The sequence below is a fragment of the Rosa chinensis genome, chromosome 4 (genome assembly GCF_002994745.2).
Source record: "Rosa chinensis cultivar Old Blush chromosome 4, RchiOBHm-V2, whole genome shotgun sequence".
In the NCBI taxonomy this organism is placed as follows: Eukaryota; Viridiplantae; Streptophyta; class Magnoliopsida; order Rosales; family Rosaceae; genus Rosa; species Rosa chinensis.
The window spans coordinates 36933609-36939608 of record NC_037091.1 but is presented as its reverse complement, the minus strand read 5'-3'; positions in this window follow the sequence as shown (position 1 = coordinate 36939608).

The window sequence follows — 6000 nt, the reverse complement described above, 5'->3', positions numbered from 1 at the left end:
ATAAAAAAACAACAACAAAGACAAATAAAACTAACAACCAAACCCTTTTTTTTTTCCACTTCAAAACAATGGAATAAAGATCATGGGATTTGTTGTTCTTAATAATCTATATCTATGTAGTTAAGTATATAACTTTAATCACAAACTAAAGGATTTTATGTAGTTAAGTATATGGCAGATCCCAAAAGCTAGATAAAGCCAATTTTATCACGGGTTATAAAGTTTGCTTAAATCACAAATTGAAGGATTAATGACTCTCTTGATATCACCTTTTAACTACATATTAAGCTTATTACTTCTCAATAAAAACAAGGGACAATGACCATTTACACAATTTTAGGATAAAAATTGTCCACTTACTCCACTAAAAGTTTTTTACTCTTACTTATCCAATTTAACATTTAAGGACAGTTTTACCCTGTCAATTAAACTAAAACTAACAGATTGATCTCCCCCCCACCCCCCCCCCCCCCCCCCCCCCCCCCCCCCCCCGAGAATCCAAACGCCTTGCCGGTCACCCCTCTGTAACTGAAATCCAAAACCCACAATCTCCAGTCAACGGTCACGATTCCACCAATCAACTGCAACCCCCTTTGCACTTGGAAACCCAGCCGCTGCAAGATGACGCGTTTCGGGAGACAAATGGAAGCGGAACAAGGAAGGAGGCAATAAGAATCCGGCCGCTGCCAGGCAACACCCTATGTGGAAGACGAGCCTTAGCTCCTTCTTTTGCTGCCAAGATGCGTCCTGTGGCCGCGGCAACGGGTGCCACTATGCCCAGAGTGAAGAGGAGCTCCAACCCCGATGCGATAACACTTGGGACCCGACATCGGAGCGGGTCAAGAAGGCAGCGAAGAAATCGGGGAAGGAGAAGGAATGCCCGGTCATGATGATGGAGGCATTGGATTATGATGAGGAGTTAAGGACGGTGAGGGAGAAGGCGGGGATGGGCTCAAGTTGGATCCTGCTTTGAGTAAATGCTGGTCTATTTGCCCAAAAACTGGAAGTCGGATAAATTGAAGGAGTTCCTTAGTGAGCAGGCAAGTAATTTTTTTTTTTTTTGTTTTACTTCCTTGTTTTTGATGATTGATAAGGGAATTGAAAGGGCTTTTTTTCAGGAAAGATAGGAGCTGGAGCCGGAGGAGCAGAAGCTGTTATTCAGGGGCAATAATAATATTAATGGGAGGCAATAAAATGTTTATTAGGGCAATAATAAGATTATTTATTTCGATAAACCTACTAAAACATTCAAAATTAAAAACATCTTCATTTTTCACTAATTATTGACCCCCAATGAACTTGATATTGGGGGGCAATAATATGATTATGGGGGGGCAATAATATGGTTACTAGGTATTATTAGGGGGCAATAAATTCAGATGCCGGAATCCGGTCACCGGTTAGGTATCCGGATTCCGGTGATCTGTCGTCTGATTCCGATCACCGGAGTCCGCGGCCGACCTCCGGTCAACGGAGTCCAGCAAGGTCTCCGATGACTTCTCTCTCTAAGTGGCAAAGAAGGAGAGGGCAAAAATGTCCCAAAAATAAATAAAAAGAATAAAAAAATAATTAATTGGGTATTAGGGAAATGATCTCTTAGAGTATTTGGGTAAGTGGGCAATTTTTATCCTAAAATTGTGTAAATGGTCATTATCCCTAAAAACAAATGTCCAAATTGCTATAGGAAAATATGATTTGAGAGAATTGTGTATTGTATTATTGATAATAGGAGCCCTTTATATAGGGATTTACAGAGTACGTATAAGGTAATAGAATCTGAATATAACTAGGAAATCTAGAACCTTCTCCTATTACAACTCTAGAAAATAAACCCTAGTTTGAAGAGGCACATTAGAATACAACACCCTTCAACACTCCCCCTTGTGCCGTTCAAACTTGGTGATGACGCTTTGATCATTGCCTCACTAAAAACCTTATCAGGTAACAAAAACCCAGTGGGACAAAATAACCCTGGTCGAAGGACAAAAAGAGCACAACACGTTCTTCACTCTTCGAGATCAAACATGTAGACATCATGCCTCCCCCTGATGTCAACATTTTCCCCTGATTGCTACAATCATGAGAGTTCGGATAACTTTCTCAATCCGATGCTCTTCACATGTTTCTCGAAGGTGGATTTAGGTAACGACTTAGTAAATAAGTCTGCTACATTATCCTCTGATCGGATTTGATTTACTTCAATCTTTAGAACTGATTGTTGTTGCTGATTGTAAAAAAACTTTGGCAATATATGCTTGGTGTTGTCGCCCTTGATGAAATCTAATTTCATTTGCTCAATACAAGCTGCATTATCTTCATAAATGCATGTAGGTTGATCTGTGGTAGACTTCAAACCACAAGTTCCTCGAATGTGTCTAATTACAGACCTTAGCCATATACATTCACATACAGCTTCTTGTAGAGCAATAATCTCTGCATGATTCGAGGAGGTAGCAACAAGGGTCTGCTTTGTAGACCTCCAAGATATCGCAGTGCTTCCCATGGTAACCACATAACCCGTTTGGGAGCGACCTTTGTGAGGGTCAGAGAGATACCCTGCATCAGCAAAACCCATCAAGACATCACTGTCATTTTGATGGAGTGGAGGAGGAGTAGGATGCATGCCACTTTGGGCAGTGGCGTCGACAGCTACGTTAAGGAAATTGGCGTTTTGCCTTTATGGGATCTGATCCTAAACTTCCATCATTTCTTTTCTCTCTGTAGAGATAAAATAAGCCCATATCAATCGTACCTTTTAAGTATTGAATGATTGTCTTTACACCAATCCAATGGAGGCGTGTTGGCGCGAAACTTTGTCGAGCTAACAAGTTCACTGCGAATGAGATGTCCAGTGTTGTGCATTGAGCTAAGTACAATAATGCGCCTATTGCACTTAGGTAGGGCACTTCTGCCGCTAACAATTCTTCGTCCTCATCCTTTGGACAAAACGAATCTTTTTCGGGCTCAAGACTACGGCCAATCATGGGAGTATTCACAGGCTTTGCTTTATCCTCATTAAAGCGCCTTAGTAATTTTTGAGTATATGCTGACTGATGGATCATAATCCCATCAATACGGTGCTCGAGTTCTAATCTGAGACAAAACCATGTTTTCCCATGATCTTTCATCACAAATTTGGATTTCAAATATTTAGCAATTTCCGTTAACTCATCTAGAGTTTCAATTAAATTCATGTCATCAACATAAATTGCTACAATTGAAAATCCGGAACTTGTTCTTTTAATGAACACGCATGGGCATATTTCACTGTTAATATATCCCTTCCCAATCAACACTTAGACTGTTATACCACATCCGTCTGGATTGTTTCAATCCATATAGTGAGCATTTCAATCTTATAGAAAACGCGCTCCGTGGTTTAGAGCCATTTGATTTGGGTAATTGAAGTCCATCTAGGACCTTCATATATATATATATATATATATATATATATATATATATATATTTGAATCTAGATCCCCATAGAGATATGCTATAACCACATCCATAAGCTGCATGTCAAGTTTTTCTGAAACTACCAAACTGACAAGGTAGCGGAACGTTATAACGTCCATTATGGGAGAATATGTCTCCTCATAATCGATCCCAGGGCGTTGTGAAAAACCTTGCGCCACAAGGGGTGCTTTGTACCTAACAACCTCATTTTTCTCATTACGCTTTCTAACAAAGACCCATTTATGGCCAACTGGCTTTATACTTGGGGGTGTCAGCGTTATAGGCCCAAATACCTGTCTCTTTGTTAGTGAATCTAATTCAGCCTGGATCTCATATTTCAATTTAGGTCAATCCGCTCTTCGTTGACATTCTTCAACAGAGCGAGGTTCGATATCATCATGTTCTATGATTCCTTGAGCAATAGAATATGCAAATGTATCATCAAGGATAATAGAGTTTCTCTTCAACATCTCATGTACACTAGTGTAATTTATGGAGATCTCTCTATTCTCTGGAATTGGTTCTGTCATTGGAGCGTCCCCCAATGATGTCTCTTGGACATAACCATAATCCGAAATATCTTCATGAGACGGATTATCTATATCGATGATTAATGGGTCTTTTTGTGCCAAACTCGCTTTCTTTCTTGGGCGAGAATCCATCGAACCTTTGGGCATCCCTCGTTTTCTTGCAGGGAGGCTAGCCTTAGCCACAGTGCCATCTCCACTAGGAACGGCGGCATCATATCCTCCACTTTTGGGGATATCAATCCTTGTAGGCACAGTTGCAGTAGGTATATGTGATCTTGTCACTTTAGCGATATCAGAAAACGCATCAGGCATCGAATCTTCTACGTTTTGAAGATCGGGTATTCTCCACACTTCAATTTTGGACTGTGCAGTTCGGGGATCAAGATAAGACAAAGTGAGGACAGACCATGACAATTCCTATCGTTTCTGTTGAACATTAGTGTTCTTATCTCCCCCTAATGACGGGAATACTATCTTATCAAAGTGACAATCTGCAAATCTAGCAGTAAAAAGATCACCTATCAAGGGTTCTGAATAGCTGATGATCGTTGGAGAATCATATCCAATATAAATGCCTAATCGTCTTTGAGGTCCCATTTTGGTGCGCTGTGGCGGCGCTATTGGCACATAAACTGCACACCCAAATATGCCCAAGTGTGAGACATCAGGCTCATATCCAGTAATCAGCTTGGACGCAGAAAAAAGTTGAGTGGCAGTAGGCCTCAGACGAATAAGCATGGCTGCATGCAATATTGCATAACCCCAAGCAGACACAGGGAGATTGGTGCGCATAACCAATGCTCTAGCAACCATTTGAAGTCTTTTAATGGCGGCTTCTGCGAGGCCATTTTGGGTGTGAACATGAGGAACAGGGTGTTCAACCTCAATCCCAATGGATATACAATAATCACCAAAAGTTTTTTATGTAAACTCCTCAGCATTGTCAAGATGTATTGACTTAATAAGATGATCAGGGTGGTGAGCCCGTAATTTAATGATTTGTGCCAAGAGTTTAGCAAATGCAGCATTTCTTGTGGACAAAAGCATGACATGTGACCAGCGTGTCGATGCATCAACCAACACCATAAAATATCTAAATGGTCCGTACGATGGTTGAATAGGTCCACAAATATCACCTTGGATTCTTTGTAAGAATGGAATATTTTCTTTGGTGTCCTTTGCATAGGATGGTAATTTAGATCCTAACTTTGCTAAAGAGCAGGCTTTGCAAAACGAAAGAAAAGCTTTAGAAGCAGAAAGGCAATGTTGGCGTCAAAGCCAACTTTGGGCTGCAGGGGGTAGGCGGCTTCTGACAATGACGGCCTGTTTTGCATAGGAATGGCGCCATGTGGCGCCAGTGCCCTTCCTTGGACCGAATTTCTGGTTTGACCGCTTTTCGTTTTGAAAAATGGATGTCCGTGTGAAGTCTTTAGTATACGGATCATCATATCACGACCTGGGTATCCCAAACGGTCATGCCAAAGCCTATATGTGTCAAAATCTCATAAGTCATCTCTCATGACATGGTTGGATTCAATAATTCAAATAGTGGTTTCATATAACCCACTAGAGCGACAGATAAGTTTCTCTAATACTCGTTTATGTCCGTAGTCATTAGAGGTTATGCAATGGAACTCTAGTCCATTCTCACAATGTGTTTCCACATGAAAACCATTAGCTCTTATATCTTTAAAACTCAATAGGGTTCTTCCGGTCCTAGGAGCATATAGATCTTCAGTGACATTAATACTTGTGCCATTTGGCATCATCATAAATTAAGCTGGTCCTCGACCATGAATCAATTGTGATGGTCCTGCCATCGTAGTCACTGATGATCGACTAGGCATCATCCATAGGAATAATTGCCTATGTCGCAATATAGTATGTGTGGTGCCACTATCTACGAGGCATTCAAGCTCTCCAAGAAACATACTGAAAAATAATAAAGTTCGGAATTAAAATATGTCCAAGACATTCAATAATAAAAGGATACTTTCTTAATAAAAATAGCCAA